Source organism: Nelumbo lutea, chromosome 7, assembly GCF_056320005.1.
Source record: "Nelumbo lutea isolate HS-2025 chromosome 7, American lotus-T2T, whole genome shotgun sequence".
NCBI lineage: Eukaryota > Viridiplantae > Streptophyta > Magnoliopsida > Proteales > Nelumbonaceae > Nelumbo > Nelumbo lutea.
In genome coordinates, this window is record NC_142690.1 from 32,282,606 (window position 1) to 32,308,972 (window position 26,367).

Below are 26,367 nucleotides of genomic sequence, written 5' to 3' on the forward strand. Positions count from 1 at the left end.
GAAGATGGAGAAAGGGAGGAAAACAAACATGGAGTCCTAGTCATATGATCAAAAGTTCCAAAATCAATAATCCAGGGTGGGTAAGAGCAGCCATATTCTACTGGGAAGTAGCATGAAAAAACCTTTCATATTCATCACGTGGAGTACTCACCATCTCCTTCCTAGATGCACTAGTAGATGTAGAAAGTGGTCCATGTAAGTAATAACAAAAATTAACAGTGTGTCCTTCCATCCCACAATGTGTACACTTCTTAGGCCCATAATTACGACCTCTACTACAACCTCCCCCTAACTCTTGACTTGCACTACGTCCACCACCACGATGCAACATAGGTCCAAGTTGAAAAACAGCCCTAGAAGTATGGGACTGTGCAAGAAAACCAAAAAAACAAACAAGAGAAAATTAGAGAATGAGAGAGAGAGAGAGCTGCGGCAAGGAGGGTTAGAGAATGAGAGGTTCGAACTAAACCTCCATCTAACACTCTAATACACTTTTATTAAGTTAATCTTTGAATAATTACAAGAGAGGTCTTTGGTTGGACAAGAAATTAGAAAAACGGAGCATAGAAGAGTATGGGCCCAGAATAAGGCCCATTACAGAGAAGAACATAAAGATAACATAGAGTAACAGCCTATGGGCCATTCGGCCCATCTTCTCTACACTCCCCCTCAAGCTGAGCATAGATGTTAAGCATGCCCAGCTTGCCAGTGTCATGCTGAAACCTTGCCTTGGGAATACCCTTGGTGAGGAAATCTGCCAATTGTCCTTCAGAAGTAATGAATGGAAGACACGCTTCACCCGAAGAGACTCTTTCTCGAATAAAGTGTCTATCAACCTCAATATGTTTAGTTCTATCATGTTGTACGGGGTTGTGGGCAATGTTGATGGCAGCCTGATTATCACAGTACAACATCATCGGCTTGTCATAATCAATCCCAAGTTCTTCCATCAATGACCTTAGCCACAATAGTTCAGAGACTCCATGTGCCATGGCCCTATATTCTGCTTCTGTTGAGGATCAAGCCACAACTGATTGTTTCTTGCTCCTCCAAGAGACAGCATTACCAGCCACCAGACTGCAATACCCTGAAGTAGATCTTCTGTCATCAATACTTCTAGCCCAGTCAGCATCAGTATAGGCTTCAAGTTTCAGATGTCCATGCTTGGTAAACAGAATCCCTTTTCGTGGAGAGCCTTTCAAATAACTCAAAACTCGTTCTGCAGCTGCCATATGAGTATCTCGAGGGGCATGCATGTACTTGCTAATACAACTGACAGCATATGCAATATCTGGCCGAGTCATGCACAGGTACAGGAGCTTCCCAAGAAGTCTCTCAAAGACCCCTTTGTCTTCCAACAATGTCCCATCTGAAGTAGAAAGTTTGTGACTCATATCAATAGGAGTTGCAGTTGGTCTAGCACCCATCTTCCCAGTTTCAGAGAGCAAGTCAAGGATATACTTCCTTTGGGAGATAAGAATCTCATCCTTGGATCTAGCAACTTCTTTGCCAAGGAAGTATCTCAACTCCCCCAGATCCTTAATCTCAAATTTTGTACGAAGGAAAGACTTAAGAGCATAAATTCCTGAGGCATCATTACCAGTCACAACAATGTCATCAACATACACAATGAGATATACTGCCAAAGATTCACTTCTCTTCACAAAAAGAGTATGATCTGACTGTGTTTGAGTATAGCCAAATTTAACAAGTGTTGTTCTAAATTTCTCAAACCATGCTCTACGAGACTGTTTTAGGCCATAAAGAGATTTCTTCAATTTGCATACCTTTCCTTGCATATCACTTCCATACATTCCTGGAGGGAGAGGCATATAGATCTCCTCATGTAAGTCACCATTCAGAATCACATTCTTTACATCCAACTGATAAAGGGGCCAATCAAAGTGAGCTGCCAGAGATAAGAGAACCCTCACAGATGTCATCTTAGCAATAGGAGCAAAGGTCTCTAGATAATCAATCCCATACGTCTGTGTGTAGTCTTTGGCAACCAGTCTGGCCTTATACCTCTCAATAGTCCCATCAGCCCGATATTTAATGGTAAAGACCCACTTGCAACCAACCAGATCCTTCCCTTCAAGCAAATCCACCACTTCCTAAGTATCATTTTTGTGTAGGGCATCCATTTCAGATTTCATGGCATCTCTCCATTCTGGAATCTCAAGAGCTTCTGATACAGACCTAGGGATAGGGTTAGAAGCAACTGAAGAGAGATAGGCAAAGTATGAAGGAGAAAGTAGATCATAAGAAAGGTGTTTGGAAATACAGTGTGCAGTGCACTTCCGTTTTCCTTTCCTAACAGCAATAGGAACATCAAGATCCGGGAAAGATGGTTCCAAAGAGGTTAAAACAACACATGTTGTCTCATCTGTGATTGGAAGTGTATGAGGCTCATCTGCTATAAGGGAAACAACCTGCTCATTCTTGGATATTTGCCTTTGATACACCTTGGGATTGTGGATAGGACGAGGAGGTAAAGAGGTAGGAGCACTAGGGCAAGAAGAATGAAGTGACTGGTTCTCCCTTGATTCATTTGGTGAGGACACAGGCTCATCAAGAGACTCAACTGGGACAGGGAGAGGAAGAGCAAACACTTGTGACAAACACTCCCCCTGTTGACAATGTCCTTCCTGAGAGGACCCATAAAAAGGAGAAAGTTCATCAAAGGTAACATCCATTGAGACATATCGAGTGCCAGTCTTTGGATCAAAACAACAGTAACCCTTTTGTGTGGGGGAATAACCAAGGAAGATGCATTTGTGGGCTTTTGGTTCAAATTTATGTCTATGGGCACTTGGAATGTGAACATAACAGGTGCAGCCAAACACACGGAGAGGAATCGGGAAGAGATCCTTGTTTGGATGAAGAAGACTGAAGGGGGATTTAAACCCTAGAACCCTGGATGGCATATGGTTTATGAGATAGGTAGCAGTGGGAACAACATCACCCCTAAATCTTGTGGGAACATGTGAGGCAAACAAAAGTCTCCTTGCAACTTCAACAATATGCCTATTTTTTTCTTTCAGCAACTCCATTCTGTTCAGGGGTTCTAACACAGGAACTTTGATGAATAACTCCTGTGTCAGAGAGATACAAGGATGAACTCTTCTCAAAATACTCTTTTGCATTGTCAGATCTGAAAATCTTAACTTCGGTATCAAACTGAGTTAAAACAAATTCATGAAATTGCCTCACAAGTCTTGGAACTTCTTCACGAGATTTCATTAGGTATATCCAAGTGAATCTAGAAAAATCATCAATAAACAGGATGAAATATCTGTAGTCCCCCATAGAAGATAAGTGGTAAGGCCCCCACACATCAGAGTGCACAATATTAAAAGGAAAAAAGGATCTTTTATTGCCCAAAGGGTTAATTGTTTCTACAATGCTTTGATAACTGACAAGACTCACAATTAAGACTAGACACACTGACTCCCTTAAACAGTTCAGGAAATAGATGACTTAAAGCTAAAAAAGGCAAATGACCCAAACAATAATGACTCAACATGATTCGACTAACAGACTCTGACAAGGTAGATCCAAAGGCAACATTCTTAGGATGATCAAGGCATTGTCCAGGAGTGTCAAGCAAGTATATTCCATTCGCTTCATGGCCACTCCCAATCATCTTCCGAGACTCCAGATCCTAAAAAACACAGTGAGAGGGAAAAAATGTTACACAACAATTCAATGACTTGGTTAAGCTACTTATAGATAACAAATTGGTATTTAATCTAGGTACATGAAGGGTGGAAGATAGGAGTAAGGAGTCCATAGTCTTGACAGTTCCCTTGCCAAAAATAGAGGCAAGAGAGCCATTGGCTAAGGTGATTTTGTCACGACCAGGAAGCAAATCATATAAAACAAACAAAGTGGAAAGGTTGGTCATGTGATCAGAAGCACCTGAGTCTATGATCCAAGGGGTCTTAGGATTACCTGAGGTGGTTGCATGGTTAGCAGAAGCACTTATACCTGAGTGAGCAAATGCAGTGGTGGCTAAATTTCCTGAAGGGTTGGATGATGAAGTCACTCCTTCAAGATGGCTAATCATCTTTCCAAACTTTTCATACTCAACTTTCATGGCTGCCAACTGTGCACAAGCAGACTCAACTTCAACATTTGTACCCGTGGCTGCATTTGCACTCCCTGTCTTTCTACTATCATTTTTCTTCTGGAATCGAAGAGGAACAAGCCCGAGATGTAATTTCCAGCACTTGTCCTTGGTGTGCTTCGGCTTCTTGCAATATTCACAGACAACCTCTTTTCCAGTGCCACTAGGAGCCCCTATAACTCCTTTGGGTTTAACCCCCTTATTTGCAAATGCATTAGTGCCAACTCCTTGAACCTGTACCTGTCTTCTGCTTTCTTCACTGCTGACTAAGGCATATGCTTGTGATAATGAGACACTTTCCTTGGATAGAATATTTTGTTTTGTGATGTCATATTCAGGGTTTAGCCCAGTTAGGAACTCAAAAACCCTGTTCCTTTCGACTAATTTCCTATAGGTTTCTGCATCATTGGGAGTATCCCATGTCACAACCTCTATCAGATCAATTTCTTGCCATAGAGGTTTGAAAGTTGAGAAATACGCCGCAAGGGATTTCTCCCCCTGTCTTAGATTCTTCACATCACTCCTTAGTTTATAGGCTCTGGCTACATCCAGTTTTTGGGAGTAGGTTTCTGCAACACTATCCCAGATTTCCTTAGCTGAGTTCATCCAGAGATAATGTTGACTAATCTGTGGTTGCATTGAATTCACGAGCCACCCAATCACGGTGTAATTCTCTTGCACCCATTTCTCATAAGAGGGATCATCCTCTGGGGGAGCTTTCTTGCTCTCAAAGATAAACCCCCACTTTCCTCTACTACAAATATGAATTTTTATGGATTGTGACCAGGCCAAATAGTTGGTTCCATCCAGTTTAACTGTGGTTACAGCCAACAAAGAATCAGTTGGGTTTCCCAAAGTATGTCCATATTCAGCAGCACTCTTGCTCTCAATATCTGAGAAGTCCATTATGTAAAAAAAAACTTCAATTAGAGTTTCGACAAGCCTCCACTAGTGTACTGATTTTGATGAACTCAGATTGAGTTGAATCGGCAACAAACACAGCAATTCACAAACTCAGTTCAGTCCTGACAGCCGTGAGAACCAAGTTCGGTAGCAGCTCTTTCAAGAACAAGAAGGCCTGATTCAGCCTTCAAGAAACAACCAGCAGACCTCCACACACTATGTATTCTTGGTTCCCAACAATAATTTCCCAAAGAGAGCAAAAATACAGTCCACAATACTTAAGAGGCCTTTTTACAAACACTATGTATGTAGCAGTCAACACCCCACTGTTAACTACTAGGAATCACTTCAAGAGCACTCCGTATAGGTCCAAGAAGTATCTGAACTGAAGTAGAGACTCGTACCACTGAGTCTAAACAAGTTTCGGCCACTTGGCAGTCCAACAAGATAAGAAAATAACCTAGAAATCTCTGAGTTAAATCAGTTCAGCATCAACCGAACAGTAGAGCAAATATAGAGGGGTTTCGAGTACTTTAACAGTTCCCCAAATCAGAAAAATAACCCAGCAATAACTCAGCAATAACTGAAGCAACTTATAGTTGTATGAATTTCTGATTTGAGCTTCAAATCAGGCCGAACAATCCTTCTCTCCGATTCTTCCTGGTCACCGAACTATTCTCCAAGTGAATAGAGTCTTGGGCACCCTCCAATGACCTCCAAGAATCAGGCAAATGAGTCTAAACTTCCAGCCCTAGAACACCCTCATACAGTCGGCTGGACTATAACCACATGAGAGCCACGCCAAGCTCAGGCCTGCTCTGATACCAAGTTGAAAAACAGCCCTAGAAGTATGGGACTGTGCAAGAAAGCCAGAAAAACAAACAAGAGAAGATTAGAGAATGAGAGAGAGAGAGAGCTGCGGCAAGGAGGGTTAGAGAATGAGAGGTTCGAACTAAACCTCCCTCTAACACTCTAATACACTTTTATTAAGTTAATCTTTGAGTAATTACAAGAGAGGTCCTTGGTTGTACAAGAAATTAGAAAAACGGAGCATAGAAGAGTATGGGCCTAGAATAAGGCCCATTACAGAGAATAACATAAAGATAACATAGAGTAACAGCCTATGGGCCATTCGGCCCATCTTCTCTACAGTCCACCATGACCTTTTCCTCTATTTCCATGGCCTCCCCCTTTCATCACTACAAAGGCTGAACTATATGAAACTGTGAAACTCTCTGAAGACCCAATAGTAATCCTACGGAGTTGTGCAAAACACCTCAACAGATTGAAGAGTAGAGCCTCCTAGAATCTAAGCTCTAACTAGTTCATACTCAGCCTTTAAACCCACTAAAAATCTAGTCATATCCAGTTGCTCCCTTTGTTTTTGCTGAATTTTAACATCTAATGTCAAAGGATGATAGATATTTAGCTCACTCCGAAGGTTCCTCATTTTAGCATAATACTTAAGTGTTTGATTTCCTTGTTGTAGATTGAAATATTCTTGATAGAGTTGATATATCTTGTGGTATTATCTTGTCCAGAATAAAGCTTCTTGGCGTGATCCCGTATCTCCTTATCTGTATCAAGAAACATAAAATTCATGCTAATTTTGGGTTCCATACTGTCCATAACCATGTCATTAGCTATGCATCTTCTTGTTCCCAATCACTATATCCTTGGGAATCAGCTGAGGGTTTTTCTAGTTTCACCTTCTTCTTGGCTCTAAGAAAGACCTCCATTGACTTGGCCCATGGTACATAATTCTCACTGTTCAACTTGATAGATGTCATTTGTACATTCAGAAAACCATGGGGAATCATAACACTGGAATTTTTATCACTGCTCTCTCCTAGGGTTGCCATGGGGTATATAAAAAGAAAGAAAACTTCACTTCACAGAACCACACTGCACCACTACCAATCAACTACAACTGAAACATGTGCTGTAACTGATTTCAGCACTGTTATCATGCCTATCACCCACTTCTATCAGCAAGAAACACATGGAAACTCAGAAATATGTGCGGTACACAGATTTCACAGATTTCAGCACTGTTTTCATACCTATCACTCACTTCCATTAACAAGAAACACAGAAATTCATTTTTCATGCATACCTGCTAATAGGCCGACCACAATAAGTCCAGAAATCCACAACTGTGCCCTTTCAGATCATTGAAACGCCCCATATTAACTGTTGCACATAGACTGATCACTAACAGTCCCTCTTCGATACACCGGTTAGAGGGTTTCTCTAAAACTCCACTGAAACAACACTTTCTAATGCAACTGGAGGCATGAATACCTCCCTAGACAAAAAACGGTCACTCCTTTTCGTTCTTTCTTTGATCCTCCAGGTAATCACCAAGAAAACTCAGAATAGAAGTTCTGGAAGGCTCTGGAAAAGAAAAAAAGCTGGGAAGAAAATCAGGGCTCTGATGCCATGTTAGTGGTTCAATCAGATCTGATTTTCTTCCTGAAATAAAAAGAAAGGAAGGAGGGAGGAAGAAGAAGAAGAAAAAGAGAGAAAGAGAGAAAGAGAAGAGAAAATGAAGAGATCGTTTGGCTGGTCTCCTTAAGAGAGAAATCTATCTCCCAGCCGACCAGAATCAATATATATCAATTTGCAACTTAAGTACAAAGGCCTTGTGCCCCTCTTTATGTATGGGACACTCTACTTAGCCTCAGACACAATAGACATAACAACTTTAAGTAAAGCACTATGAAATGGCTCAAATACCCCTGGACTGTCAACTCAACAGTTTCCATTCAATATAAACAGTATATGCAAATATTGATCTAATTTGAGCTTGCAAGAATTCCAATATATACATAATGATAAAGAATAGTTTTTTGTCTTAATTATGTACAGGGCTTTTTCCTCTTGCAATTTTACTCCTTCGTATGAACTCATTTTAATATTATAGGTTGTTTCTCTTTGTAATCATGGTTTCCCAATATGTTTTCAGGGCCATTCGGCATCCAGCAAGCGGATATGTTCAGGGAATAAATGATCTTGTCACACCATTTTTATTTGTTTTCTTGTCTGAATATCTGGAAGAGGACATGGAGACTTGGTCAATCGTGGATCTATCTCCGCAGAAAATTTCTAACATAGAAGCTGATTGCTATTGGTGTCTGTCAAAGTTGCTCGAGTGTATGCAAGACCATTATACATTTGCTCAACCAGGAATACAACGTCTTGTTTTCAAGTTGAAGGAATTGGTCAGAAGGATAGATGGTAAGATCCTATATGTCCTTTTTCTTTAAAACAGTTAAGGTATTTGTTAGAATGCTCGAGTCAGGGGTATTTTGGTCATTCTGGTTTATATTCTTGAAAGTGAAAGGTCTATTGTATCTGAGTTTAAGTTATGTGTCCCATCTTCTATGAGGGACAAAATAGCCTTTCTTGTAACTCAAGTTTTATGAATAAAATTCAAGTGGGTCGGCTAGGAGAGGGTGATTTTCACATTCTCTCTTCTAGTCTGGCCGAATACTCTTCTTCTTCTTCTTTCTCTTTTCTTTCTTCTTTCTCCTCTACTTTGACCTAGAATCAACTAGGGTTTATTCACATGGTATCAGAGCAATAGGATCTCGTGTTCTCTCTTCTTGCTGCTGTCCTCTTCCTGGGTTTGCCGCCAGCTTCACAGTATTCTCATCTTTCAGCTGACCTGATTGGAGATTCGATAAAGGGCTGAAAAAGGAGTTGTCGTTTTGAAGGCCTGGAGGTGAGAATGCCTCTGGCCGGTGTTGTGGTAGTCGTTGAAGTGGTACACTAGACCCTCTATTCAGTGTACGAAGAGGGCTGAACGTAGACAGGTATGAACACTGCTGTTGTGTGCTCAAATAATGGACTGTGAATGCTCTTTTGTGCTTCAAAATAAAGTTAGTTGTTGTGGAGCTTGGTGAGACTGATACGCATATCAGTCATGTTCTTTTTTTTCTTGCTCATATGTGTGCTGAAAGAAGAGTCGTAGACTGCTGAAGTCCACGATAGCAGTGGCGTGGTGGTGGTTGTGTCGTGGTGGCTGACATATCTATGATTCTAAATGCTTAAAAGTGAACTCCTAGACCTTGTGCGTAATCAGTTCTGCAGTATGAAGAACAAGTGTTTGATGAAATGACTAAGTGTTTTCAGCCTTGGCGTGTTGATGGTAAATGGTCCTGCAGTGTGCAGTCAAGGTGTTTGATGTGTTGACTGAATGATTTCAGCCTTAGTGTGTAGTGTGTAATGTGCAGTTGAAGAAGTTGGAGTTAGTGGTATCATAAGTGAGATAAGTCTTGTGAAGTGTGTGAGGTTGTGGTGTATATTTGAAGGTGAAATAAGTAAGATGGCTTCATCTGTAGATGGGAATGACAACAAAACATGCATCATGCCTTCTCTAGATTATCTAAGTGTTCAAGTGACATCCATCAAGTTGAATGGTGAGAATTATGTACCATGGGCAAAACCCGTGGAGGTGTTCTTGAAGGCCAAGAGGAAAGTAAAACATGTGAGAAAGGAGAAACCTTCCTCTGATTCCCCTGAGTTCAGTGACTGGGAACAAGAAGATGCACAGATAATGACGTGGCTTTGGAACAGCATGGAACCAAAGATTAGTGTGAACTTCATGTTCCTAGATATAGCCAAAGAAATCTGGGATCATGCTAAGAAGTTGTACTCTGGACAAGACAACACAACTAGGGTATATCAGTTGTACCAAGAGTACTTCAATTTGAAGCAAGGGAGTCAAAGCTTAGAAGAGTACTATGCAAGTTTGAGGAACATCCGCAATGAGCTTAATGTGTATCACCCTCTAACATCAGATGTCCAGATCCAAAAACAGCAACGTGAACAACTTGATGTGACTAGGTTTCTTGTGGGTTTGAAGGCTGAGTATGAGCCTGTCAGAGCACAGATATTGGGGGGATCCGCTCTCCCCTCATTTGAAGAATGTTTTGCCTGTCTTAAGAGGGCATCCATTGAGCTGGTAGAACGTTCTTCCTTCTCTGATAGATCTGGTTTGGTAGTGACTAAAGGGAGTGGTCGTGGAAGTAGAAGTGTTGGTGGCAACAGTGGACCTCCAAGCAACCGTTACACTTGCTAATGGTTCTATATCTTTTATCTGTGCTGTTGGTGATGTTGATCTCTCCTCCTTGTCTTTAGCATCTGTTTTATATGTCCCTAAGTTCCCTTTTAATCTTATGTATGTTAGTAGATTAACCAAGTCCCTTAATTGTTTTGTAACCTTCTATCCTTCTTCTTGTATGTTTCAGGATCTCAAGACGAGGAAGAAGATTGGTGGAGGGCATGAAGCAGGTGGTTTGTATTACCTTGATGGTGGTGGCCCCCCAGTGGCTTTTCAGTCGTCTCTTACTCCTCTCCAATGGAACTACCGACTTGGTCATCCCTCTTTCAAGGCTTTGAAGTTGCTGGTTCCTTCCTTGAGTCATCTTTCATCATTAGATTGTGAGTCATGTCAGTTGGGAAAACATCATCGAGTCTCATTTAGTCCAAGAATTGATAGTCGTGTCTCAAGTCCTTTTGCTTTAGTTCATTCTAATGTATGGGGTCCAGTTAAAGTGGTGTCATACAATGGGTTTAAGTATTTTGTAATCTTTGTTTATGACTTTTCAAGGATGACATGGATCTATCTTATGAAAGACCATAGTGAATTGTTCTCTATTTTTCATAAATTTCATGCTGAAATACGCACTCAATTTGGTGTTCATATGAAAATACTTCGCTTCGATAATGCCAAAGAATACATCTCCTCACCATTTCAGCAATACCTAGAACATCATGGAATAATTCATCAAACTTCTTGTGCCTACACCCCGCAACAAAACGGTGTAGCTGAACGGAAAAATAGACATCTTCTTGAAACTGCACGGTCCTTGATGATCAATATGCATGTCCCAAAGCATTTTTGGAGTGATGCTGTTCTTACATCCTGTTTTCTGATAAATCGGATGCACATGTCAATCCTTGGAATTCAATCCCCTTTCTCTGTGTTGTTTCCCACTTTGTATCCATTTCCTCTCACCCCAAGAGTCTTTGGCTGTATTTGTTTTGTTCAACACTTGGGGCCTGGAGTAGACAAGCTAGATGCTCGAGCTACGAAGTGTATTTTTCTTGGCTACTCGAGGACTCAGAAAGGGTATAAGTGTTATAACCCAAAATTTCATAAATCGTTTGTGTGCTCTGATGTCACCTTCTTTGAATCAGTTCCATTTTTCTCAAATGTCAGGGTCTCTTCTTCTCCCTCTATGGTTCCTCTTCTTGTACCGGTTGTGGACACTCTTCCCATAGCTCCCATTCCTACTGTAGATGCACATCATATGCCTATTACTACAGAGAGGCCTCTAATTACTCAAGTGTATACCCGCAGAAGTGCTTCGGCCCCTCCTTCACTTCAGCACCTATCGACAGATCCTGTTACTACTCCTTCTCCCTCAAATCTTGATCTCCCTATTGCTTTGCGGAAAGGTAAACGTACTTGAACTTCTCATCCCATTTCAGACTATGTTTCCATTGCTCACCTTTCTGCTTCTCATTGCATGTTTATATCATTACTCTCATCTGTTCTCATTCCCAAGACTGTACAGGAAGCCCTTACCTCCCCAGGGTGGCGGCAAGCCATGGAAGAACTCTCTGCTCTACAACATAATCACGCGTGGGAACTCACCACTCTTCCTCCTGGTAAGCACACTGTTGGGTGTAAATGGGTCTATACAATGAAGTATCTTCTTGATGGCAGTGTGGAACGATTGAAGGCAAGGTTAGTGGCCAAGGGCTATTCTCAGTTATATGGTGTGAACTATGTATGATTGGCCTCTCGTACAACTTGACATCAAAAATGCCTTCCTACATGGTGATCTTGTTGAGGAGGTGTATATGGAGCAACCACCAGGGTTTGTTGCTTAGGGGGAGGCTGGTAAGGTTTGTAGGCTCAAAAAGGCAATCTATGGACTGAAACAATCTCCACGTGCATGGTTTGGCAGGTTCAGTGAAGTGGTGAAGGCCTTTGGGATGAAACAGTGTCAGGTTGATCATTCTGTGTTCAGCTATAACTCAAAGGATGGGAAAATCTTGCTAGTCGTGTATGTGGATGATATTGTCATAACTGGAAGTGACAGCAATGGAATTGACAGGCTGAAGAAATTCTTACAGGACCACTTCAATACAAAAGATCTGGGGAAGCTAAAGTATTTCCTAGGAATAGAGGTTGTGAGTTTAAAACAGGGGATCAACCTATGCCAGAGAAAATATGTTCTTGATCTACTTGAAGAAACAAGGTTGTTAGGTACTAAGCCAGCAGAGACTCCTATGGAACTCAATGCCAAGTTAAGTGTGGATGCAGGTGAAGAGTTTGTTGATCCTGGAAGATACAGAAGGTTGGTGGGAAATTTGAACTACCTGACCATTACCCGACTAGATATATCATTTGCTGTAAGTGTGGTGAGTCAGTTTATGCAACATCCCCAGGTTCCTCACTGGGAAGCTGTTCTGAGAATTGTTAGGTACCTAAAGGGTGCTCCAGGTCGTGGTTTGTTATACCAAAATGGAGGAACTCTTGAGATAGTAGGGTACACAGATGCTGACTGGGCTGGCTCTATATCAGACAAGAGATCAACCACAGGGTATTGTACCTTCCTGGGTGGCAATCTTGTAAATTGGAAGAGCAAGAAGCAAACAGTGGTGGCAAGAAGTAGTGCAGAAGTAGAGTATAGGGCTATGGCCCATACCACATGTGAACTAGTATGGCTGAAGAACTTACTACAGGAGATGGGATTCTCAATTGACAAACCCATGAAACTATATTGTGATAACCAAGTTGTTGTTCACATCTCATCCAATCCCGTCTTCCATGGAAGAACTAAACATATTGAGGTGGATTGTCACTTTGTGAGAGAGAAAGTGATAAGTGGGGTAATAACTACATCTCATGTGAGCTCAGGAAATCAGTGGGCAGATCTTTTCACAAAGGGATTGTCTCGGGGAAGAATAGATTACATTTGTAACAAGCTGGGACCATATGATATATACTCTCCAGCTTGAGGGGGAGTGTTAGAATGCTCGAGTCAGGGGTATTTTGGCCATTCTGGTTTATCTTCTTGAAAGTGAAAGGTCTAATGTATCTGAGTTTAAGTTATGTGTCCCATCTTCTATGAGGGACAAAATAGTCTTTCTTGTAACTCTAAGTTTTATGAATAAAATTCAAGTGGGTCGGCTAGGAGAGGATGATTTTTACATTCTCTCTTCTAGTTTGGCCGAATACTCTTCTTCTTCTTCTTTCTCTTTTCTTTCTTCTTTCTTCTCTATTTTGACCTAGAATCAACTAGGGTTTATTCACAGTATTCATACAATACACACTAAATTTCTATAATGTATACATTAGAACCCTTGTAGATTAGGCTTTGACAGCATTTATATCTGCTTCTTTTCATTCTTTAGTTTTATTTTGATCTTACTATGCTAGTATATAACAGCTAGGGTTGTAAGTGGGTTGGACCTGGCTCATATCCAGACACATACAAATTTGATCTGATTATCTCGGATCAGATTTGAATCCTTGCAGGGAGTCACAACACATTTGGATTTAATACAAATCTGCTTTATTTTCTTTAAAATAGAGACACTAAAAATGTTAAACTTTTAGTCATAAATTTTATATAATTATATAGTAATAAATGTATATAGATATAGATATTGATATGTATATATGTACGTAATAGGACTTAGACCTTAACTAGATTGGATAGGGTTAAATCCACATCTAGTCCAGTTATTAAAATGATTCAGATTCTAAAATCCAAAAGAAATAATCAGACTGGATCCATACTTTTAGAATCCATTGAAATCCCTAGTGGTACCATGAGTAAAAATCTCCTTAATATAAAATCAACTAACTGGATATCAGGAACCATTGTTTCGAAACACATCGAAGTATAATATGTCACAAATCAACCTTTTCAATGATTTTAAGTTATTCACAAGATAGATAAAGAGTATTTAAGGTATTAAATTCAAACAAATGTTATTCTACCTATCATTGATCCGGTCAATACCAGTTCAGGTCAACCTCTAACTTGGCATGTCACAAAAGCCATTTACTCGGTCAATGGCTCATTGACTTTGATAGTTGAACTATTCACCCATCCAATCCATACAATAGGTTTCTAGTTTTTGTATTATTTTAATTTTTTATTGATTTTTTTATAATGATTACACGCAGGTTGATCTATTGACCCAGACGGTTGAACTAATGATCCATTGACCCATAGAAAAGTTAATGAGGGATTTCTTTGGGAACTTGGGGATGGAAAGACAGACCACTTGTTGAAATGGGAACAGGTTAGTAAACCTAAACAGAAGGGTGGGCTTGGGAAAGGAAATTTAGTCCAAAAGAATTCAGCTCTTTTAGGAAAGTGGTTGTGGAGGTTTCCCTTAGAGATAGGCTCTGGAACAAGGTTATTGAAAGCCTACATGGTAGCTCGAACAATGGTTTGGATGCAAAGGTAGCTCCAAATGAAACTTCAATCTCTGCATGGAAAGCAATTTATGAGGTATATCCCTTTTTTCTTAACCTTATACGGTATGATGTGGGTAATGGACTAAGGCTCAATTTGTTTTTCAGTAAATGTTGTGGGGGGGTGGGGAGTTGGTCAGTGGGAAAATGGTTTCCATTAACCGAAACTCCCATGTTCTTTTTGCAATTCATGCAGGGCCCATAGAAAAGTTACTTTCCCTAGGTATTACTTACCCAAGTAAGTGATACCCTTCTCCGGGTGGGTAACTTTTCTACTTGAGGGAAAAGTTGCCAACACATGATGGGACAATATTATACCTTCAAATTTTGTCTTTTTAAGGATAAAATTGTCTTTATCTCACTCACCTGGGAAATAAAAGAACATAGGTAAGTACACTTACCTAAGTAAATGGCCAAAACAATAACAAATGGGGCCTAAGAGTCTTGTTCTACGAGGACCTTTGGATAGGTAACCAACCACTAAAGATCCAATTTCCAATGCTTTGTGCACTTTCAAATTACAATTTTTCTAAGTTTGTAAACTTCTCTGCCTCAAGTTTAAATTGGGACAATGGATTCAGAAGGGGTCTTAGGGAAATAGAGTTTGAATATCTCAACCTTCTATTGACCAGATTTGACAAAATCTTTTCAGATCAAAATGTAGAGGATACCAAGGTTTGGTCAATTTCTCTATCTGGCTATTTAACTTGTGCTTCATGCTTCAATTTTTTAATTCAACCAACTATCCCGGGGGTGACTTTCTCAGTGAAAGAAATTTGGAGTAAGCCAATCTTCTAAATTTCAAGCCCTATGTTGGGAAGTTTTCCTTGGAAAGATTAACACCTGTGACATGCTATAGAAACAAAGGCCAAATAAGTGCCTTTCCCCTCACATGTGCATCCTCTATAAAGCAATTTGGAGGTGGAAGGAAACTCTCAGGTGATTATTTCTTGAATGTTGCTTTTAACTGGTGAGCAGCAAATGGGATGGCGGATACTTTGGCTAAACAAGGGGCAACTAGGCATCAAATGTTTTGGGCAAATCTATAAAGTTGTTGTTTGGGGTAGAGAAATTTTCCACCTTGCTGTAATATTCAAGTTTGACTTCATTAAAATCTCTTATTGATCAAAAGGCGGTTCAACCTACAGGGCACAGACTCCAATAAGCACCAATCACCAATGAATGAAAAGAAAACTACATATATCATCAACAATTATATCATGGATAGACCATAGCATCACTCTTATTGAAGTATTTCAACTTCAATTTCCAGATGAGCAGCTAAGATACATTGCATTCCTACAATTCTCTTGATCTTCTCTTATTGTTCCACTAGGATCTGTCATTTTATTTTTATTACTTCAAGAATATTACTGATTTTTTTTGGGGATGAGGGGCCATTACTTGGTGTAATGGTGAAATCTCAGGCTGGGAAGCATGAGAATGTGGGTTCAAGTCTAAGGGCAGCAGCTTCAAGCAAAAAAAAGAAAAAAAAAAGTTGCTGATTACTTCTTCCAAGACCCCAGATAGCTTGGACCAACATTTAGTGGCTTTATGTTATTGTGGGGGTAAGAAAAGTCATTTGGATGCTTGGTGTGGAAAGGCATAGAAGAAGCTTATGTTGAATTAACAAAAGGGATCACCTATAGGGTTGGTGATGGTACTTTCTGGTATTCTAACCGTCATCTTATGGAGACCTTTTCAGCTCTCTTGTTGTTGTCAACCAGGATGTCAAAATTGCTGATTACTTCTTCATGGACAGCACCCAAATCCTGATCCATGACCACTATGAAGTAAGGAAAATGGCTACAGGATCCTAGTGGGGCAGGGTATTCACCTCCAGGTCTCTCATTTATCAATTAAATGATTAAGACATTTTTTTTTTATTGGAAACAGTAACTTTTATTAAATTTTAAAAAAGATACTACAACTTTCACCTTCAAAAAGTGATCCCCACATGACAACAGTCTTACAAACATGCCCAAAATAAAGTTTCCCTATAACCCCTTGCTTTGCTAAAGCATCGGCCAAGGCATTTGTTGACCTTTTAGCCCATTTGAACTCTACTCTAAGCTCCCTTACCAGGTTCCAAATTTCCCTTACAGTTGTCTAAGAGTCCAATTGCCTAAGCTGTTTTCTTTCATCCAGTCTGTTACCAGTTTTGAATCTCCCTCCACTTCCAGCTGCTGAAAACCCAATTGTTTTTCCAATCTGAGCCCTTGCAATAGTGCCAATATCTCCGCCTAAGCGAATCACCCAGCCAAATTAATCCAGAGAAAAGAGCCAAAATTCTTCCTTCCACATCTCTAAAAATACCCCAACTCCAGAGGGATCAGGTTACCTACAGAACTTCCATCAAAATTCAGCACCTTGATAAACATAATACTGATGGTCCATACAGGTATTTCTAATGGTTGGATTGTAAGGAAGAAAATTTACTAAGACAAATGAAGAAAAAGGTCAAATACAAGATAGCCTTAAATAAACATCTCATAAACTTTGGTAAACACATAAAATACCCTGCAACCCAACTCCAATACTTTAGTTGCCTCTGCCTGATCATGGTAATCAGTTAGAGGGCCTAAAAAGTTAGTCTTTGCTTTAAGAACATTCATTAAATGGTTGATCCTGTCTCCTGCTGATAGTAAATCATGTTGTTAATTGCTTACCCAATAACCCAAACAATAGATATCCCTTGAAGTATGGTGTGTTCTAGTTTGTTTAACAAAGGTATCTATCAATGTCTATAGATAGTTTCTTCTGTATATATATATATATATATATATATATATATATGTATACAGAAGAGCAACAAGAACCTGTTTTGATAAATTCATTTATTTGGCAACAAGAACCGGTTTCAAGACACATGGAAGAGCAAGGACTGGAGTTTCTTCAATTTGCTTTCCGCTGGTTCAACTGTCTTCTAATACGTGAGGTATTTTTCATCAACTCGACGTCACTGTACTCTTATTTGTACTTTTCTTTTTCAGTTTTGGTACTATAGATAGAATTTATGGTTGGGACTGACCTTTCATCGTGTTGGAGAGTCCCAAGTTTCCAAAATAGCATTACAGGCTTTACTCATATATGTTTATGTTTTCCTCTTACAGATCCCTTTCCACCTTGTAACACGTCTATGGGACACATATCTTGCAGAAGGAGATGCATTGCCTGATTTTCTAGTATATATATTTGCCAGTTTTCTGCTGACGGTAACATCATATTTCTTTTCCAGTTCTCTGATCTTTTATGTAAAATTTTATGAAAATTAACAGTATCCTTTGGATCAATTTATGTTTGAAGTGTTTATCAGCATTCCATGTGGATTTGAGCCCAACAGTTGATGGGTATCACTGTAGGGACCATTACTTGGTATAATGATAAAATTTTGGGCTGGCATGTGTCAGAACATGGGTTCAAGTCTGAGGGTGGCCACTTTGTGCAGAAAGAAAATAAAAATGCCAAAGGTTAGGACTGTACCCATTCAACCTGTCCTAAGACCCCAGATAACTAAGACCAGCATTGGGTAATGACCTTGTTAGTTGATGAGCATTACCCATGAAATCTCCTAAACCATAAATTCTAAACTTTTGATGGGTTTCATTAGGAGTGTTATTGGAAAACAGATCAGTTTTTTACCATTTGGATCATTATCATACAACAATGTATCCTACCATCTGGTGTTTATGCCCTGGACCAGGAATTGTAGAGGAAGGTGGCAATGTATCAACTACGTTTTTAATTTGATTATTTTATCCGTTTATAGTTACTATTCTATGCCCTGGACTAGGAATTGTTGCTCTTAAGTGATTTTCATGCATTTTTAAAACCAGCCAACGGCATGGAGCAATGTTGTAAGGCTCAACCATTCACCGAACCGGAAAGACCACTAAGTCACAGGTCAAGTGGTTCAACCACTGGGTTGACCCAATGACCTGTGACATCATAATTGTAAATAGGGAAAATTTCTCTAACTGCCCCTACTGTTTAGCTAATTGAGAAACTCTACCCTTACTGTTTATAAATTGTCTTGGAAAATCCCTACTGTTTCTGACAATTGTCTAAGACCTCCCCTACCGTCAACTCTCTGTCATAAACCATTTACATGTGACATCACATGATGGATCTATTGTTCAAACTTCCTAAAATAGTCTTTACCAGTCTAAAATGCCCTTTGGTTTGCACAAGGGGAGGTTGGACTCGGTTCTCTATTAAGGGAACAAACTGGTTCTAATGTTGAACTAACTCACCGGCATCAACAGACATCACCGGGCTACCTATAAGCACAACCGAACTGGGCGTGCACCGGTGGAAGGAGAGAGAACGAAAGCCCAACTCTACAGTGCCACCACCCTGCTTACCAGTCTCAGCCCCTCAGGTCCCACCGACACCGCCATAGTTGTTGCTTTCTCTGCTGCCTCTGGAGTACGCTCCTTATCATCGCTCGTCTTCCTCGCCACCATTGCCGTCTGAGTTCTCTATCTTCTCTATCACCCATGGTGCCCCACTTTCTTTGTCTCCATGCTGAGGATCTCCCGATTCAATGTCACCACCACTAAGGACTCCACTACTTGCCTAAATTCTCATCTCGATCTCGCGATCTCAGCTTGAAATCCCAACAAGAATATAGTCTTCTTCTGCGACCCCATCACTGTGACCATGAACTCCAATTGCATGGATAACAGATCGTTCTCGTTCTTCACTCATGGCACCAAGAACACCACTAAGCTGACAGCTTCAATCTTGAGTGGCGGTGGAGATCTGGATGTCGAGTCCATTAATTCGTTCAAGTCAGATCTGAGGAGAAAGAACGAGTTACTTTGGAGATTCAGATGGACATGAAGGTGAAGGTGAAGGTGGGGACTCTCAAGACTAAGAAGGTCGGGATTAGGGTTATATGCGATGGGATTGATGTCACTATTCCCAAAGGCAAGACTCTGTCCTCTATGTCTCCATTGTCTAATCCAAAATGTGATGCCGACCTTCGGTTCAAGATCTGTAAATGGAGTTTCTTTTTTTTTTTTTGACCAATAACACTTTCATTAAATCATCAATAGAAGATTTACAAGAGGAAGACAAACATACTTGTCTTCCAAGAGCAACAAAGGACCTCAAGAAAAGGAAAAAAGGAAAAAACACTAAGTTACAGCTTAGCCCAAAACAGTGAATCCCTTTCTGCCCCTTGTTTAGCTAAACCATTAGCTAGGGAATTAGCCGATCTTTTAACCCAACATATCTTAACTTCCATCTCCCGCACCAGCCACTTAAATTTCCTCCTCTCATTGTTGTACTTCCATAAGCCATCGTTATCTTTATTCAGCCACCCTATCACCCCCTCTAAATCCCCTTCGATTATGAGTTTCCTGATGTTCAAATCCTTAGCTTTCTGGACTCCTTCCATAACTGCAAAGATCTCAGCTCTAAGGGAATCACCCACTCCAATTGGGCCTGAGAACATAGCAGAAATGACCCCATTCTCATCCCTAAAAACACCCCCAATCCCCGATTGTCCCGGATTTCCCCTACTACACCCACCAAACTTTAATTTCAAGAATCCAATAGGTGGAGGGGTCCAAGACACACTCAGTACTGACTTGGTCTGTGTGCAATTTGCAATTTCACCCCACTTCCTCAACATGTCATCCACAGTGTAATCTGTGAATAGCTGCAAAGATTTCAGCCACTATACAGCCCTAATATGTATGATAGCCCTCAGATCTGTTGCTCCTCTCTCAGCTTCTGAGAATATCTTGGAATTTCTTTCTTCCCAAAGTGTCCAACATACTGCAGCCCTTAGTCCTCTCCACATAGTCCTTCCCCTTTTTATCCGCCACCTTAAAAAAGAAGGGGAAAAAAGGCCCTACAAGTCTGATGGAGGATACCAGCTACATCCAAATAGGGAGAAAGCCCAATCCTAAATTGACCTCGCAAGATGGCAAGACACCAGTAAGTGAAAACCAGTCTCCCCATCCACTTTACAAAGAACACACCAATGAGGTGACAAGCAAGTATTGGGTCTCTTCTTTTGGAGTAGATCACCAGTGTTGATTCTTTCCCGATAGGCTTCCCAACAAAAACTACCAACCCTAGGAGGTATTGCTCTACACCAAACCTCATCAATAGGGAAAGGGGGGAAAGTAGGACTGGTGGACTGACTTAAGACATTGAAGAAGGAAGCACAAGAAAAGATGTCATTGGGGGTAGGTGTCCAAATTCTAGAATCCGCCCTAGTGGGGTCTAAGACAACGTTATCAAGAAGTGCAATAAGGCTCGAAATACTATCGAAGTCTGAGTCCCTCAAATCCCTTCTTAGACCCAAGTTCCACCCAATCCCAAAAGTGGAAGAGGACGGGGTGGTGAAAAATGAGATTGGTTCATTTTTCAAATCAGATAGAGAATACAAAGAAGGAAATTAGTCCTTTAGAGGGGCACTCCTTACCCAAGTTTGTTCCCAAAATTTTATTGAGTTACCGGAATTCAAATAATACCTGATATTAGGGGAGAAAGCTAGTAGCAAGCCATGAATGGCTTTCCAAGGAGAATTGCTTGTGATCCTAGCTCTGATTCTAGCGCCCCATCCATTGTGCTCCAGCCCATGTATACTTGCCACTATTCTAGCCCATAGCTTCTCCTTCTCCATAGGGAACCTCCACAACCACTTTCCCAAAAGAGCCATATTCCTTCTCCTAATATTCCCAAGCCCCAAACCACCACAAGTCTTACGCCTACACACTATCTCCCAGCTAACTCTATGATCCCTCTTCTCCTCTCCCGGCTCCCACAGGAAATCTCTCATTAGCTTCTCCAATCTGTTAGAAACCTTCACTGGGATTTTAAACACCAACAGGAAAAGGATGGGTAAGTTAGCAAGTGTGGTCTTAATTAGTGTAATTCTCCCACCAAGAGAGAGGTAGTTCTTTTTCCAGGATACCAGCCTTTTTTCAAACCTTTCCACCACCGGGTTCCAAAAGCTCTCTCTCATATGATTATCACCTAATGGCAACCCTAAGTAGTTCAAAGGCCACCCCGAGACTTCACACTCCAGCACTTCAGCACTCTCCCTGATCTCTCCTTCCTCCATATTCACCCCCAATACACAGCTTTTCCCAAGGTTAACCTTCAAGTTGGACATTTGCTCAAACAGTTGTATCACCGACTTCAAGTTCCCGATAAAGCTCACATTACCGCCTTCACAAAACAGAATCGTGTCATCAGCAAACTGTAGGTGAGCGAGGGGGCTTTCCACCCTCCCAACTCTCCAGCCTCTAATGAGCCCTCTAGAATCTGCTCGGGGAATCAGTTTCCCCAATACCTCCGCAATTAGAATGAACAAGAAAAGAGAGAGGGGGTCTCCTTGTCTTATACCCCTACTGGCTGGAAAGAAATCTACCACTGTCCCATTCACTAGCACTGTATAATGACAATTCTGGACACAACCCATGATCCACTTACACCATCTAGCCCCAAACCCAAATTTAGTCAAAACTTTCCTCAAGAAATCCCAGTCCACCAAGTCATAAGCCTTTTCCAAGTCCAACAAACATACCACTCCTTCTTATCCCTCTTAAAGTTCTTCACACTCTCATTAGCAATTAAAATTTGATCAGTAATTTGTCTTCCACTCACAGAAGCTCCTTGATAATGTGCAATGATATCTGGCAATATCTCCTTCAGCCTCAAAGACAACACTTTTGCAATGATCTTATGCAAGCTATTTACCAAGCTAATTGGCATAAAATCCTTCGGGTGGGATGCATCTTTCTTTTTTGGAATTAAGGCTATAAATGTAGAGCTCACACCCGGATTGACAATTCCTCTCCTGAAAAACTCCTCAAACACCCGCAAAAGATCATCTTTCAAAATATCCCAACAGTCCTAATAAAAAGCCATTGTGAACCCATCCGGCCCTGGAGCTTTTGTTCTATCCATAGAAAACACAGCCTCCTTGTTCTCTTCCAAATTAAAGCTTCTTTCCAACCTTCTCCTGTTCTCCGCCCCTACATCTGGCCAATCCAATCCTTCTACCCACACCCTTCTACTCGCAGGCCTTCGTAGAATGGATTTGAAGTGCTCCACACAGGCCCCGACTATCTCCTCTTGTTGTATTAACTCAACTCCATCTACTACCAATTTGGAGATAAAGTTCTTCCTTCTCCTGCCATCTGCCAAAGAGTGGAAATACCTAGTGTTTCTGTCTCCCTCTTGCAACCATTTACACCGAGATTTTTGCCTCCAGCTAATTTCCTCCTTGTGCAGGCAGTCCTCTAACTGTCTTCTCAAACCTCTCCTGAGTTCATTGTCTTCCTCTCCAAATTCTCCCCTTTCTTCTTTAGAGTCAAGGCTTTCAAGTTTATCCATCAGAGCTCCCTTTCTTTCTTCTATCCTCCCAAACTCCACCAAATTCCACTCCTTGATTTTTGCTTTCAAGAATTGTAGTTTCTTATGGAATCTCACCCCCTCCCATTCCACCATTGGGTTACACTCATACCACCACTCCCTCACTTTGTTAGTAAACCCTAGATGAAGTAACCACATATTTTCAAATCTAAAGGGGGTAGGACCTCCACACCTTTCCTCCTTACATAACACTACGGGCCAATAATCCGAGGTCACCCTTGGGAGAGCTCTAGAAGCCAAGGTTCCCCGATGTTCTTCCCAATCCAAAGAGAACAGGAATCTATCCAGCTTAGAGAAAATGGGTCTAGATTGGAGATTTGACCATGTAAATGTCTTATGGGCTAGGGGAATCTCTTTAAGCTCAAAGGCTCCACAGAACTGTTAAACTTCCTCATGCTTTTTGTCACCCTCTGATTAACCTTATTGGATTCCTCCAAGAATCTGATCACATTGAAATCCCCACCCATGCACCAGGGCCCATCCCACAACCCTCTAACATCAGCCAATTCCTCCCACAACTCCTTTCTCTCTCTGTAGTCATTTGGTCCGTATACATTTGTGAGCACCCACATATAATCATCCTCTTGCTGCTTAAACTTCATGGAAACCGAGTACTTTCCGATCAACTCTTCCAAACCTTCAACCACATCCCTCTTCCACATTGTTACAATCCCCCCGGAAGCACCCCACGAGGGAGCAACCACCCAGCTAATCCCCCCAGCTTTCCATACACTCCTTGCCCATTTGTTATTAAACTTCATTCTCTTAGACTCTTGCAACAGCACAATGTCTGGGTCATACCTCCTTATTACCTCTTTTATTGTTGCTCTCTTCCTTGTACTCCCAATTCCCCTCACATTCTAACTAAGAATCTTCATTCAGCTTCTTTTTTAAACCCCTTGCCACCTACCCATTGCTTTCCCCCTTTCCTTCTATCTCCTTTTACCCCGAGCTTCTTGTCACCTACATCTCTCTTCAGTCTCTCTACTTCACTCAATCTCCTCTTCTTTGTTCTGATCTCCTTCTCCCTCTTCTGTAAGCTTTCTTTCAATACATTCAAATCTTCCAACCTACAACCCAACTTCCCTACAAATTCTGCTATCATGTCTTCTCTCACCGAGTCCTCCACCCCTACCCTTCCTACAGAATCCCCTCCATCTTTGTCCACCTGCCCTTTCTTCCTCTCCTCTGGTCCCACCTCTATTCTTTCCTCTCCATCCATCCTCCCTCTCCTGTTACCTCCCTCCTTCCCTGTTCTCTCCCCATAATCCTCTCCATCTCTACCCTCATTCCCTTCCCTCCTCTCCACTAACCCCTCCCCTCTTCCTTCCCCCCCTTCCCTCCTCTAGATCAACTTTCCTTCCACTTCCTTAAACACTCTCTCAATGATTTCCCACACTTTTTCACTCCTATACCTTCCTTCCCGCACCTTTCCACTTTCCTTCCTTCCCCTCTCCCCCTCCTCGGAGAGCCCGCCAACTAGCTCGGCTACATATTCATGGGCTACAGGACATGGAACAGGAACGGAATCTGGAACCAAAGACACAGGAGACACATTAGTAGCACAAACCGAATTCACTTGGTTACCTGGGACTGATGGACAGGCTAGAAAGGGACTGCTCCCGGCCTACCTCTCTTGTTCCAGAGGTTGGTAAACGTCTATCTCCCTGAGTTGGTTGGAAAGTACTTTTGTCCTTTGGTCATCCTGGTGATCTTTCCACTCTACCCCTGGTTCACCCCTAGATGGTGTGTTCCTGCTCTGCTTCCGGTTCTCCCGGTTTGCCCCTTCTGTTATTCCTTGCACACTCTGTAGTCTTGGGAATGAGTTAAGCCGATTACAATCTTCACCCTCAAATAAGCTTGCAATATTCCACCCATCCATGTCACCTCCAGCACAGCTACCTTCGTCATTTACACTGCCCACGCTAGTACCATCAACAGAAAAGTCCTCCGATTCTTCATCTCCTTCACTGCACTGCACCCAGCCTTCATCCTTCTCTTCCCTCTCTTCAGTTCTTTCCCTAGTGTATCTTGGATTCGGCCTCTCTGAGGAGCGTCGTAGGGGGCTAAGCTCCTCCAGACTTCGTCGGGAAACCCACTGCGAATCCAACTTCTCCATTTTCCGCCGCTGTGCGCATTCCCCCCCCCCCCCCCCACCCCTTTTCTCGCGACTTGGGAAGATGATAGACCATTATCATCGTCTATCAGTGACCATTATCGCCGTCTAGTCAAAACTGCCCCCTCCTGAACTTTTTAACCCTGGTCTTTGGATTTTTTACCAGTTCTCTTCACTCCGTCCACTCTCTTATCTTCCGAGGTTACAAGGAAAGACTGCAGCACCTTCAAAAAATCCATCCACGCTCTCCGTAATCTCCCGTCCGGCACACATAGCATTTGTTTTCCATTTGTTCCAAAAAACTCCACCACAGAGATAAACCATCCCTTTCTGTTTCTTTTCAATTCTGTTACATATTTCTTACCTAGAACTGACATGGAGTTTTTCCAGCCATTCACCTTACCAGAGTTGATAGCCCCATCTATGAAACCTTTCATCCAGACAATGACCTCCTTTGATACCAACACAGTCGCCCTGTTATTCTCTCTGATTTTCATTGCATCCTCACCGTTGATCCTTTCCTCTTCGAACTTGAAAGTCTTGGCTTCGATTGACACCTCAGACCTCCATCTTCCTACTACTCTGAACCTTTTCTCGTCCTCCATATGTTTTCTAGACACAGGTCCATTACAAGATTCTAGGAAAGAAAAGTTGAATGAATACCATACCTTTTTCTGTTTTCTTCAGCACTGTTAACTTGTTCAGGATCAGATCAAAGGAAGCTCAAAAGAATGAGCTTTCTGGGGTTAATTATCTTTCTTGACAAAGAAAATTCTCATTATGATGAAGAGGATGATAATCTACTGCAGAATTCATGGGCTTTGATATTACTGCATATGATAAAACTGCTCCATTTAGCAACAGTTTGTTTTATCTATCACTGGCTAGTACTATATAGTATATTCTAAAAGCTTAGATGCAACTTGTGGAAACCCAAGGTCAAACTTATGAAGATTAAGCCAGCAGCCTTCTGGAAATGGAGTTTCTGAGTATGTTCTGGTTTTCATTCTTCTTCTTTATTTTTTTCCTCCTTACTTAATTGTTTAGTTTCTCTGCTAAATTTGAACCCAAGTGATTTTCATTCTAAATTTCAACTATGTTTTGTAAGCACAACCAAACTGGCAGTCAGATCAGAAGCTCTGCCATTTTGAACTCACTGGAAACGATTGTTTCAGCAGGTCACTGCCGCTGGTTAGGTGTCGTGTGTGTGTGAATGAGACAGAGAGAGAGAGAGAGAGAGAAACCTTGTTCCTAGTAACTGGTTAGGTGTCGAGAGGTAGAAGATGAACAGTTTTCATCACCCCTCTC

At 41.3% G+C, this 26,367-nt stretch overlaps 1 pseudogene; it reads left to right on the top strand.

Moving 5' to 3' along the window:
• Positions 1-18,209: 18,209 nt before the first annotated feature.
• Positions 18,210-19,631, top strand: LOC148846002 (NDR1/HIN1-like protein 10; annotated as a pseudogene).
• The last annotated feature ends 6,736 nt before the right edge of the window (positions 19,632-26,367 follow it).